At 37.3% G+C, this 14,586-nt stretch overlaps 1 long non-coding RNA gene across 1 annotated transcript; it reads right to left on the bottom strand.

Annotated features, from left to right (window-relative positions):
• Positions 1–4,535: 4,535 nt before the first annotated feature.
• Positions 4,536–6,320, bottom strand: LOC120284363. Its single transcript, XR_005543557.1, has 2 exons — positions 5,445–6,320; positions 4,536–5,178 (listed from the first exon to the last, which is right to left on the bottom strand). It is a non-coding gene; the product is annotated as an uncharacterized LOC120284363 (long non-coding RNA).
• Positions 6,321–14,586: the final 8,266 nt, after the last annotated feature.

Below are 14,586 nucleotides of genomic sequence, written 5' to 3'. Positions count from 1 at the left end.
AACACTGCCCTGAGGGACTCCAGCTCTCATTGGGTATATAGAGGAGTAGCTATTTCTCACCGTGATTTTAAATTGTCTTTCTTCTAGATATGACTTTAAAATACAGAAGTAGGGCGCAGGTAGAAGGGTCTTTATCTTGCATAATAATCCAACATGCCATACTTTGTCGAAGGCTTGTTGCATATCTATAAAGACGGCGTTGGAGTACTCGCAGTCGTCAAAAGCCTGTAGTATGTGTTTCACCAGTCTGTGGACCTGTTCAATAGTTCCGTGTCCCTTTCGAAATCCAAATTGATGATCCGGCAAGATATTGCCTTGTCTTATAATGTCGTTTATCCGATTGGCAATAAGTCTCTCCCATAATTTAGAAAGTGAGGGTAAGAGGCTTATAGGCCGATACGACTCAGGATCATCTTCCGGCTTTCCAGGCTTGTGGATCATCAAAATAGCAGCCATTTTCCACTGTCTTGGGAACACTTGGATCCTTAAAATAGCATTAAAGATTAGTGCTATATATATTATCGCTTTTATAGGTAAAACCTTTAGCGTGGCATGACAAATCCTGTCAATTCCTGGAGCTTTATGCTTCGGCAGTAATTTAATTATTTCAAGGATTTCTTCTATCCTTATTGGCTTAATAGGCCAAGACATCTGCAATGGCATTTGTAGGTACTGGTGAGTCTCTCTTATTTGTTCTGTCGTGGCGAAGTCGTAAGGAGTGAAGCGATCGTCTAGGTGGAAGCCGAATGCATTAGCCTGTTCCACTTCAGTTTTTGCAAATTCCCCACCTGGACAGCGTACGGGTACCCATCGAAGTGGTTGTCGTTTAAGGGCTTTTGTGCACTTCCACAGCGAATAGTTTGCATCAACGGTGTAGTCCATGGAGGATAATTTTTGCTCAAAGAAATCACTTCTGAGTTCCCTTAAGACGACTTTGAGTTGCTTTGCTGCTCGGTTCCACAAGATTCTGTCCCATGGATCCTGAGTTCGAATTGCTCTTCTTCGAAGGCGTCTCTTAGTTCTGATAAGTTCTCTGGCCTCTCTTGTTAGAACAATACCATAACTTCTGGGGCGTATCTCGGGCTCAGACGGCGTAGAAGCAGAAGCGGCTCTATGTATATTTTGCGTTAGACTGTCTACTGCGTTCTCGATGTCTTCCTTAGAGCTCAGAACCGTATTTAATTGGAGAGAGTTTTCCAGATGTTGTCTGAAAACAAGGAGATCAGTTCTGCTGTTTATTAACCGAGAGCATGGTCTAACATAGGCACCTTCTGTTTGTAGAGTAGCCACAAGGGCTACATGATCGGAGTCTAGATCCCAATTTTCAGAAATACTAGTTCTGTCTAAGTTTATCCCATGGTACACAGCAAAATCAATGCAGGTAGGTCTGTGACTGGGCACATGTGGGTATCTAGTTGGTGAACCTGTTGCAAGGATATAAGCCCCTCTGGCTGAAATGGCTTCTGCTAGTTCTCGACCTCTGGGTGAATTGTACGTGTCACCCCATAGCCAATGTCGGGCGTTCCAGTCCCCACCAACGAAATACCTTTGTCCACAAGAGACAAGTATGTCACTGAAGTGCCTTTCCTCAATTCTATTTCTTGGTGGACAGTAAATCGCGCTAAATTCCATATCTCCCAGCCCGGTGGAGACCTTGACTGAGGACATCTGAATAGTTCTCGTTTCAATAACTCTTTGCGGGAAATGACGAAGAGAACTTCTCACCAGTACTGCTGCTCCTCCCATTCCGTGATTATGGCTTGAAGGTTTGTATGCGGGATAAAAGCTGTATCCATATATCTTAACTGTGTTCCCTCTGTTGAGTCTGATCTCGTTTAGGAGAAGAATGTCAATGCCGTTGTTGTGTGCGAAGAGCTCTACTTCTCTGGCTTTACCTGAAATACCATTTACATTCCAGATAAGAATCTTCAGAGGGTTCATTGCGATGGTAAAGCGTTACTATGGAGTTGGGGAGCCGATGTATCCCCAGTCCGTTGCTTCAGCATATTGGCCATTTCAAAAACAATTTTTTCCAGCCTTTCGAGTCGTTGACTATTCAACTTGTTTTGTTGTTGTTGCTCCTGTTGCTGCTGCTGTAGCCACGATAGGAATTGCTGCTGTTGTTGCTGTTGAAGCTGTTGCTGCCACTTCATAAATTGTTCCTGTTGCTGTGCCAATATTGACTGAACGTCAAGCGGGTGTTGCTGCTTAATATTAGTTCCCTTTAATTGTACATTATGTAGACGAGGCTGGGCTGTTGTATTGCCATTTCTTGCAATATCTGCGTAGGACAAGCTCCCAGTATGATCTTTGGGAGTGCTAGCTATTGCATGCTGCTGTTTTTGCTGGGGTTGTTGTTGGTTTGTTGCACTTTTATCAAACTTGGCTTGCTTAGGTTGTTGCTTCTTTACAGTGCCCATTGATCGTCGAAGATACTCCTGGTAAAACTGGCAACCCTTGTAACTTGCCGTGTGATTTCCTCCACAGTGTATACAGATAGGCTGTTGATCATTGGGAAGTACGCATAGCTTGGTTAAGTGATTTTCACCACATCGAGCACAGTTGGGATGACGACGACAGTATTTAGCTGTGTGGCCGAATTCCTGACAACGTATGCATTGTGTAATTTCAGATGATTTACGCATTCTTTCTATCCGCACTTTCTGTCGGCATATTGTGTTAATATCGTATATGTCATTAATTTTTGCACAGGTCTTTATATTAATGAAGAATATATTAAGTTTTTCTTCTCTATTTCTCCTGGATCTTGGGTTGTGTACTTGTAGAACATCAAAGCCATATGTTTTAAAGTTGTCGATAATTTCGTAGGTTAGGGTGCTATGGTGGAGTCCCTTAACAACTATTCTGTGAGGCTTCTCTTCCTTCATTTGGTACGTATGGAATTCAATTCCCGAATTATCAAAAAGATTAACAATAGCTCTGTAAGTATCAGAGTCTTTGGGTAATATTCTCACTGTTTCCCCTTGATTGACTTTAACTGTTAAATTATCTAGGCTAGTGACCTCCGTAATGAGCTCATAGAGATCATTAAGATTGGTAAGGCTCAGTACTATTTGCGGTGGTTTTGATTGTTTATAAGAATTCTGCTTATCAGTATACTGTTGTGGGCTATTGGATGTCACATTTGGTACACAGTCATCATTAGGAATATTCGGAGCAGCCGATGCACACGAGGTGGATGCGACATCATGACAAACTTGTGGAGTTTCTATGCCATCACTGGTTTCGTCCAATTCCATGTCTAGCATGGCAAACCTATTGTTTGAGTTTGAATTACTATTTATGGCTGGATATGGCTCCAGCTTCGCGTCTCTGACAGCTCGTTTAGAGCTATGGTTGGGTGTTAAATTGGTCTTCCTCTTCCTCTCTTTCGTCAGAAGTTTTTGCGCATCAGACAATCTAGTAGCAGCTTTTTCTCTGGAGCTCGGCCTACTGATTGCTGCAGTTGTTGTAGATGTAGTATTGCAAGTTGCACTTGTAAATGTTATCGTCGTAGTTATTGTGCTTAGGTTAACAGATTCAGTGCATGAAGAGCGTTGATTCAATAATTCCATCCTGATATCCAGTGGAGACTTACCAGCTACTTGCCGCATTTCTTCATAATCAATCGGCTTATTTCTAAGCTGAGAGTTAGAAGTTTCGTTGTTCGTATCCATTTTACAGTTACTAATCCGGTCTATTTTTTTTTTTTTTTTCTAATAAGTACGTTGCTTGTTGTTTATTGGCCCATGTCGCCCATTCTAAAATGTGTTATTTTTTTATTTTTTCTCATTTTTATTAGTCTTGTAAATTTATATCGATTTCCAAAAAATACTTTTTGTACGCCCACTCTTACGCCTATAAACCTCCCAGAACTACTATGCCCACACTTTTAAATTTGTTTCTTATTTTTTTCGCCAATAGATAATATCGGTATTCCAGAAAAATTATGAAATTTCGCGTTCGCTGACTAACAGATAGTCGGAGAAGTCGACTCTAGCATTCCTATAGAATATCAGAGTGATTTGAATCTTTTTTTGTAAAAATAATTCTTTATTTATTTATTAGTTTATTTCCTGATGTAGCTACGCACTCTACCGCCCCAAACAACCCAAAAAAGTCTCGGCCAAAATTTAATGAAAGGGCTTAAATCTTTTAATATTATTGTATGCCTTGCCATTTTCCAAATCGTAAACCCAATAAAACATATCGTTAAAAATCGGTACATAACCCTCATCTTTTCATTGCTTAAAATTGGCAATAAAAAAAGCATATTAGCTTAACAGAGAGTTTTGTGCAATTGAAGAGAGAATTTTGAGAGCGATGGTGAGACGGAGCGAATATAGCAAGACAACAGAAGAGCAGATAGTGTCTGCTTGCTTTCAAGAGAGCAAGGGTACTTAGCTGAACTTTGGACCTTGTGACTAGACCCATCATAGAATAACGTTGTATAATAATGTTATTTGTTAGTCTCATTGTTTTTATATATTTACTGCAAAGGTATATACGCGTCAGTTGCCGATGGATTTATATGGATGATGGATGAATATCTTTTACATTAAATAACTAAATGAGATATTTTGATTATTTCAATATATGTTTTGTTTATTTTATAGCTTTTAAGAAAAATGACTCTGACCATTAAGCCATGAACTGAAGTGAACCGGTTGTAGATACGATATAGACAAATGATTGCTTGCTGGCGATAAGGATAAAACGTGCTGACCATTTCGAGTAATGTGGCCAAGCTTGGCAGCTTCATTTTTAGTTTTTTTAATTTCAGCCGCAGCAAAATTAGCAGCTGCACGTGCCACCGCTGACTTGGATGCTGCAAGATGTCGTTCAATAGCCGCAGAGTGGTATATAGCAGACGCTGCTTGAGACTTTTGTTTCAATATTAAAGCTTGTGTTTGCTTTTCAGTGGCTATTCTTTGTTGATTTAACACATTTTCCTTTGCAGTCTCTAGTTGTTTCTGCGCAATAAAAACATTAGCAGAGGCCAGCTTAGCCACTGAAAAGGCGTTTAACACTTCACTGGGTGTGGGGCCAAGTCCAGGCGAAAGACTGCTGCTCCAACCTTGGTCCCAAAGCTGATGACTAAGATCTCTTGCAGTGCTTAGGCGTGTCCATTTAGCTATGTTCTTCAGGGCGATTTCCCCCTTTGGTAACGTTATCGATCTGAAATCACACCGGACAATAACAGTTAATGCCATTATTGCCATCAATTGGACGACACCACAGCGATAATTTCTTTTAGACATTTTAAGGTAAGGAAACAAGAGAAAATCAATAAGTACTGAACTTTTTGGCTGGTGCCAATACTATTTATAGGAAAAATTTCGTTTATACTAAATTGATCACGTTTCTTATTTTAAAACTGTAATTGCTGTAACTATCAGACACACCGGTCACTTCGTAAAAAACCAGTTCGAAAAGAAATGTACCTTCAAAAATTGTGTGCAGCCGTCGATCTCAAGCTAGGAAGTGTTAGTCTGGCTGCTTCGACAAGCTAAAGATTTGATTGTGTAGTAGTAGAAGTAGTAGTAGTAATTGTATATAAGTATATAAGGCTTTTAAGTAGTATAAGCCCCATTGCAATATTAGAATTTAAGAACTAATTATAAGAATCGCGAATGTAAATAGTATATACACACGTGCTGAATAAATGTAGAGTCAGTCGTCGTTGAGCTGTCGCGGAGAGCACTCTAAAGCTCAGAAGTGGTAGGACCTACCCAAGTGATCGTTTCAAAAGAAAAAGAAAAATCGGCATTAATGAATTGTAATCCTGGCAATTATACATTAAATGAACTAAAAGCTCTGTGCGTGCAAAAAAAAACTTAAAAGTAGCGGCACAAAAATCGAATTGATTAAAAGACTTGAATATATTAAATTTGAGTATGGCCGCGTATTGAAAAAATAAAACAGCAATGAAAAAAATCAACGCCACAGAACAAACCAGTAAATTGGACAAGGATGCAAACAACTACAACGGATAAGAAGAAAGTAGCGAAAACGAGACAGCAAGAGGCAGCGACAACGACGGCGACCCGTTGACGGCGACGTTTGCACATACATACAAAGGAATGCAAGAAACAGAAGGTTCGCGAAAAGTAACGGGATCTTGTAAAATGAATGTCAACAACAAAAATGAGATCGAGCAATGTTCTGAGAGGCAGATGGTGAGCGCCAGCAACAATGAGTCCAACAAATGTTTCGCGATCCCGATGGCTAGCAACAATGATCCTGAGATGCAAATGGCTGGCAACAATAAGCAGGAACAATGTTTTGAAAACCAAATGATGCGCAACAAAGTAACTACGCAAGGCGGCTATGTTTAAAGACTGGAAAATGAGTTGAAAATATTGAAGCTGCAAAATGAGATCGACCAATCAAAAAATCAACAACAACGAAGTGACGACACAGACTCTTTCGAAATTTTAAAGGAGATCGTTAATGGCGGAAACAATTTCAATGTATGGCTATCTCAAATTTGAAGGTCCAGAAAAATTTTAAGGTCGGTGACAAAATGATGCGTGCGCTGATTCACTACAAAGTTAAGGGCGATGCTGAAATATGGCTGTATTAAAGCACAAGCGCTACCATGGAGACAGCGGATAAAATGTTAAGCCACCTGGAGAAAAGGTTCGTAATGTCCAAAGAGTCAAAGTGCGGCAGAAGCTACAGAACTGCGTCTGGATCAAAGGTGAGGAGTTCTCCAAGTACTACAATGAGAAGTGGCAGCTGGCAGATAATTTAGCACTGGCAGAAGATGAATTTTTGGAATATGTCATTGACGGCATACACGATGTCAATCTACGCAATCTGGCTAAGTCGCGTTCGTTCAAGACCGGATTGGAACTTTTGGATGCATTCCGAAATGTTGAGTTGGGCTACGTTCCTAAGCCCAAGTTACCAGAAGACCGTAGAGCAGGAGATTATTAGAAGCCACGAGCTAATGCAGAGTGCTACAATTGCCACAGTCGGGACCACCTGGCCAGAGAGTGCCGCAAACATAAGAGACAATATGGGGCTTGTTACGCATGTGGCTTGCAAGGACATGTGGCTAAAGAGTCCGACCAATACAAGACATCGAAGGACGGAGACAACGATTATGTAAGTTATATTGAATTAACATTTTGTACAAAGAATAATATGCTGAACCCCATTTTCATAGAATGTCTCATAGATTCTGGCAGCCCGATAAGTATTATTAAAAAACGTTTTATACCAAGTCAAATAAAAATGGAAATACCTCTTTAAGTTACGTTGGATTAAATTTAAGTAAATTATAAATACATGGAAGCGTAAAATGTTCAGTTAAGTTCTCAAATAAAGATACTCCTATGTTACTATATGTCGTGGATGATAAATCTATGGGATATGCTATGTTATTGGGAAGGGATTTTTTAACAAGAGTAAAGGTAAAAATTGTAATTGAAAATGAACATGAAAAAATATCTGAAATTAAAAAAGATTCGATAGTTGAAGAAAATCAAAATAAAAATAAAGAATTTAAAAGTCATTATGAGACAAACGCAGACGAACAAAATAATTTTTAAAAACAACTATTATTAATAGATTACTATGATAATGAACAGGTATATGAGATAGGTTCACAATTAAATTTTAAACAAAGATGCGAATCTATAAATGTTATTGCAGAATATTACATTAAACCAAAAAGACCGAGTGAACCGAATATAAAATGTGAAATGAAGCCAAGGTTAGAAGAAGACGAGCCCTTTAGTTTTTCGCCAAGGCGCCAGGCATATGTAGAGAATGAAAAATTACAAGAAATCCTTGATGATTATTTAAAAGATGGTATTATATGACAAAGGGAGTCTGAGTATTGCTCGCCAATTGTATTGGTAAAAAAGAAATTGGGTGGCATTCGGATGTGCATAGATAGGAAACTAAATAGGATCACGGTGAAAGTTAGATACCCGATGCCATTATTTTCATTTATTAGATACCCTAGAAAACAAAGTTGTGTTCTCGAAGTTAGACCTGAAAAATTGATACTTCCACTTTTATATGGACGAAGAATCGATAAAGTATACATCATTTACCACGCCACTAGGAAAGTATGAGTTCACAAGAATGACTTTTGGGCCGACAAATGCTCCGTCTGTTTTTCAAAGGTTCGTCAACAAAGTATTTGACGACATGATTAGCGAAGAGAAAGTGATAGTTAGTGATTATAGTGATTATATCGATGAGTTTAAATCAAATTAGATCTGCGAATCGATAAATGAATGTTTTTCCAATGTGAGTTGAAATATTTAGGATATATAATATCAGAAAAGTGTATTAAAGCAGATGACGACGGTGTGAAAGCAACTGAAACTTTTCCCGTGCCACAAAAAGTTCATGATGTTCACAGTTTTTTGGGGATGTGCTGTTAAAAACGCCCACAGAATTGCATTGCGATGCAAGTTCGATAGGTTTCGGATCAATCCTTTTGCAAAGGAAAGCAGATGGTAAGCTACATCCAATTTTTTACTTCTCAAAAAGGACAACGGATACAGAATCAAGGTATCATAGTTTTGAACTGGAAACACAGGCAGTAATATATGCATTAAAAAGATTTAGAGTGTACCTTCAAGAAGTTGAGTTCAAAATAGTAACAGACTGTAATTCCCTCACAATGACGTTGAACAAAAAAGAGTTGAACCCAAGAATAGCAAGATGGGCCTTGGAATTACAGAATTATTAATATAAACTAGAACATAGATCAGGAACTAGAATTAAGCACGTTGATGCTATTAGTAGATGTAATGCGATTTTGGTAATAGAGGAAAATACGTTCGAGGAAAATTTAGTTATATGTATGGTAAAAGAGTTTGAAGCTAAGATCAAAAATAAGAAAAAGGTGCCCGTGGGAATTAAACTTCCCTCACGTGCCCAGACCACTGCACCATCCGCCTCTTCATCTTCTTCCTCTTCAAAAAACTAACTACAAAACTTACTATCTCCTATCAAAATGTTAGAGGCTTGCGTAGCAAATTAACTAAATTGTATTGTGATAGTCTTTCATTTGCATCCCATATTATAGTGCTCACAGAGACTTGGTTAAAGCCGGAGATACTTAACTCCGAAGTCTTCCCAGGTATGTACACTATATATAGGTTTGACCGTCCCTCCAGACGGGGAGGTGGAGTCTTAATTGCGGTTAGATCCTCGCGTCGGAGGAGTTACTTTTGGACGATTCCCGTAACTCGGAATTCGTATGTGTAAAGCTGTCTTTTTCCGACAGATCAGTTTATATTACGTGCTCCTATATTCCGCCATCTTCTGAATTCCCAGAATATCAGAATCATCTGTCCGCTATCCAGTCCATCTTGAATAAACTTTCTGACAGGGACCAATTGGTAGTTCTAGGTGGTTTTAATATACCTGGCACAATGCCAGAAAGAACAATCGAATATCCTTCTCCCCTTAGCACAACATGACTTTATTGACGGCTTGCTCGACTTATCCCTGTCGCAAGTTAATTATATTCCAAATTCTCTTGGTCGACTTTTGGATCTATGTTTTGTAACAAGTCCTGAAAGTGTGTTTCTGTCCAGGGTAGTACCTCTTACTCAACCTGAAGATCAATATCATCCTACTTTCGAGGTGGAAGTCGACTTAGGTACGGTATTAAAAGTAAATTCAGAGAAGTCAACAAATCGAATTCCCTGTTTTCGCAAGGCAAATTTTCGGAGGCTAAACATTTTTATAGCTGGCTTTAATTGGTCCGATCTTTACTCCTGCAACATAATGGCGGATGCGATAAATATGTTTTATACCGCAATTAAATCATTTTTTTACTCTTGTGTTCCGATGCACTATCCGTCAATCTCTAAACCTCCTTGGTTTAATAAAGAGTTGACACACCTAAGAAATGTAAAGTCCAGACTCTATACGAAATTTAAAAATACCGGTTCTCAGTCCATCCTTTGTAAATATTTAAGCGCTCGGTTAAACTTTACCGTGCTTAATGCTCAGTGCTACAAAAATTATTTAAACCGTTGTAAGTTCCAGTTTGCACAGGATCCGAAACAGTTTTATAATTTCGTTAGCACTAAGCGAAAAACAAGTTCTTACACTTCCTCGCTATTTTTTGAAAACACTACGGTTACATCGGATCAGGCAATAGCCGATCTATTCGCCAAGTTTTTTCAAACAACATATTCAACTTTACCTCATTCCGAACAGCCATACTCTTATGCTGTATCTAAGTCGAACCTAATATTTTGCCCCACTATAAACGAAAGCTCACTGCTTAACGATCTTCAGCGTGTTAAACCGGTCTATTCGCCAGGTCCCGATGGAATCCCTGGCTGTGTGCTCAGATTCTGTGCGGAAGCCTTGTGCAAGCCTCTACTGAAACTGTTTACCTTATCTTTGGAATCTTCACAATTCCCTCATATATGGAAGGAGTCCTTTGTGATTCCTCTTCACAAAAAAGGTAGCAAACTGGATGCAAGCAATTACAGAGGAATCTCTAAATTGTCGGCTATCCCAAAACTTTTCGAAAATGTTATCACTCCTCATTTGCAGCACCTTTGTAGATCAATCATATCACCGTGTCAACACGGTTTTATGAAACGCAGATCTACAACCACTAACCTCTTGGAGCTAACTTCTTTCGTAATACAGGGTTTCAAAAATAATCTTCAAACAGATGTCATCTACACTGACTTCAGTAAAGCATTTGACTCTGTTAATCATTACCTTCTAATAAAAAAACTTGACCTTATAGGTTTCCCTGTTGATCTTCTAAATTGGATTTCAAGCTATCTGAATGGCAGGACACAACAAGTCCTCTTTAAAAATTCGTTATCTTCTATTCTCCGAGTCACATCCGGTGTCCCACAAGGGAGCCATCTTGGTCCGCTTCTTTTTACATTATTCATTAACGACCTCCCCTTAATAATAAAACATTCGCGTGTACTTATGTACGCAGACGATGTTAAATTATGCCTCCAGTACTATGCTTGGAACAGTCTTTATTTGTAAGCTTATTCGTGGGGATGTTGAGAGTCCCGACTTGATTAGTCGGCTTAACTTCTCGGTTCCAAGTAGAGTCACTAGAAACTATATACCCCTTATCTTAAATCATTGTAGATCTAATTATGAGTTGCATGACCCTTACAGAGTTTTATGTTCTGACTATAATAGACTTTATCCTATTATCTGTAATCTTGACTCTCTGCCGCTATTAAAGCAATTCATTTTATCTTTTCTATTACATAATTAGATCCTACTAACACTAATATTTAACATAGTTATTAATTTCCTCGTTCCTATTCTATTTTTTATATCGCGTCTATATCTTCTCGCGAATCGAGCCGTACGATACACGGCAGCGCCCCTCGGTCGGTTGGGCGGGAGGTGTGGCCGTGGGACCCGTGCGAAAACAAAAAAAAAAAAAAAAAAAAAAAAAAAAAAATGCCAAAACAGAGACGAGAAGTTGAGAAAGATTAAAGAAATGCTATGTAAAGAAGAAAGCGAATTATATGAAATGCGAAATGGTGTGATTTACAAAAAAGTAAAAGATAACTTATTGTTCCATGTCCCTGAAGCTATGGAAGAACACGTATTGTATAAATACCACAATGAGTTAGGCCATGTAGGGAAAGACAAAGTTACGGAAATGGTCGGTAAAAGTTATTGGTTTCCAAATGTTAGAAGTAAAGCAGATGAACATGTTAAGAACTGCCTAAAATGTATAGCTTTTCAAGGAAGAAATGGTTAGCAAGAAGGAACTATTAATATTGTACCAAAGTGAAATACACCATTTGAAGTCATACATATAGATCACTATTGTCCGGTAAATCAAAAGAATTCTACCAAAAAACATGTATTAGTAATTGTTGATGGATGCACAAAGTTTGTGAGATTGTATCCAGCGAAATCCACAAACTCAAAAGAAGCAATGGAAGCCTTTAGTTATAATTTTAGAGAGTATTGTTTCACGACCAATGTTCCAGACAGAGGGACATGTTTTACATCAGATATGTTCGAAGAATTTTTAGAATCAAGAAACATTAAGCACGTCAAAATGGCAACAGGCTCACCACAAGCAAATGGACAAGTTGAGCGAAAAAATAGAGTCCTAGGACCCATGATAAGTAAGCTCGTAGATGTAGAAAAGAACGTACAGTGGCACAAAGTTTTGGAAGAAGTAGAGTGTGCAATGAATAATACAAAGTTCAGAAGCATAAATGAACACCCAAGTATAATGCTGTTTGGAGTGAATCAAAAAGGAAAAATGATAGCTTGCTTAAAAGATAATGTATTGGAGTCAAGGATAGAAAGAAAAGAAATTAATTTAGAGAAAATTATAAAAAATGAAGAAGTTTCGCAGGAAAAAGTACAGAACTATAACAAGAAATATGTTGACGCTAAACGATTAAAAGCAAATAAATACAAATTAGGAGACTACGTTGTGGTCAAGAATTTTGATTCAACAGTTGGAGCGTCTAGGATATTAATATCCAAATATAAAGGCCCCTATGGAATCGCCAAAGTACTAGATAATGATAGGTATTGTATCAAAGATGTGGAATGTTTTCAGTTGACACAAAAACCAAACGATGGAATATGGGCGGCTCATAATATTAAACCATGGCTTCGAGAAAAGAAATCGGTGTCAAATAATAAAAATACAGATAAGAAAAATGATAAAGAAAAACAAAAGTCTAAAGTAAATGTAAAAAAGAAAACCAAACAAAATGTAACAAATACAGAAATAAGTAACGAAAATGAAACAAATGTAATGATTACAAGTAGAGCGGCGAGGACCAGGAGATCCTAATTATCAGGATGGCCGAGTTGTAGTAGTAGTAGTAGTAGTAATTGTACATAAGTATAGTAGTATAAGCCCCATTGCATTATTAGAATTTAAGAACTAATTATAAGAGTCGCGAATGTAAATAATATATACACACGTGCTGAATAAATGTAGAGTCAGTCGTCGTTGAGCTGTCACGGAGAGCACACTAAAATTGATAATAATTTTACTTCGTTTATTTTCGGGTACTCTCCATGTTTTAATACTTTAAGATTAAATATTTATATTCTTGTTAATTGTAAACTGATTTAAAAATCTTAAATATATTCAAGGAAGATACTTAAAGAATATCTAATAATAAAAAGCCGAATTTTATGTAATGATTTTTAAACGATGTACAACTTAACGAAAGCGAAGAACAAAAAGGGGCTTCTTAATTGCATAACGAAAAGCAGAATGCTAAGCCAAAGGTGATGGTAGCTTTTCACTGGGTGTTAGCGTGGCAAAACAATGTATTTTCGACGATTTGGAAGCCATAGTTAACTTCTCCGACTTTCAGATACCCGTTACTAATCTAGTAGAAATGCAAATGGTGAATAAAATTTGAAAAATTTAAAAGTTGTTTAGGTAGGTAGGCTTATAGACGTAAGAGTGGGCGGTTGTAGGGCGTTAGAGTGGGCTTGGCAAAAAGATTTTTTGCAAATCTGTATATATTTACAAGACTAATAAAAATGTGAAAAAATATCAACACGTTTTTCAACAGTGTGGGCGTGGAATTTTTGTGCGGTTTGTGGGCGTTAGAGTGGGCGTGGCAACATGGGCCAACAAGCGAGAGCTACGTCTTTGGTATAGAAGATAAGAAGAAAACGAATTGCGTACAAATCACCAAACGACCAATTTTTTTTTTTACTTTTTATAAAATAATTAATAGTAATATGACTGAACGTTTTTCTAGTATATAATAATATAATGATTACATGTGCACATAATGTCGCAATGTAAACAATGTAGAGCAGAACGCAAAAAATTGGCTTTGCCTTTCGTAAGACTCCGAAAGCTAAAAATATTCGCGTTTAATATTCAGTACACTATTATTTTATTGATCAATGTAAAAATTACAAAACTGGTAAAATGGAAAATATTTCTATTGAAATTACTACGATCAAAAATTGTATAGTTGATATAGAAAGATTCCATTTGCGAAAAACTGAGAATAAAGAACTGAGATAAAATAATGAATATTGAAAAAGTCACGTAAGTTTTTATAATGTGTCCAATATAACAAATATTTGTTTCTTGTATAACAAAAAAGAAATAAAAATAATAATAACATGACATAGATCAAATTAATAAAACCGGGAGGAAGATGAATTAGAATTTAAATTTAGTAATGTTAAAAAGGAAATGAAAAGTAACGCGAATTTAGTAAATCCTTTTCAAAGGCAGGATAAAATTAATTCAATATTGACATAAACAAAAATAACGTTGACAACAGCTTCGAGTAACAGTTATTTGCTTTTGAACACACGTCCTGTAAAAACTATTTTACAATATATCAAACCAAAAAGACAAGATTTTATAAAACACGAAAATCAATACAAAAACATTCTCGTTATTGTCTTAACACTACGACAATTAAAAATGTGAAATCAAGGAAATAACTTCGTCACAGAGACAAAAACGAAAGTCCGGGTCTCCCAGCCGCCTAAAAATGTTTTTTGTAAATATGACAACTTTGGAGACACATGTGATGTGCCTCGCATTTCCTTGTTTCTCTTTTTTTTTTTTTTTGGGTGTAGTTATTT

The sequence above is a fragment of the Drosophila simulans genome, chromosome 2R (assembly GCF_016746395.2).
Source record: "Drosophila simulans strain w501 chromosome 2R, Prin_Dsim_3.1, whole genome shotgun sequence".
In the NCBI taxonomy this organism is placed as follows: Eukaryota; Metazoa; Arthropoda; class Insecta; order Diptera; family Drosophilidae; genus Drosophila; species Drosophila simulans.
Note: the sequence above shows the minus strand (reverse complement) of the source record. Positions and strands in the feature narration are given on the sequence as shown.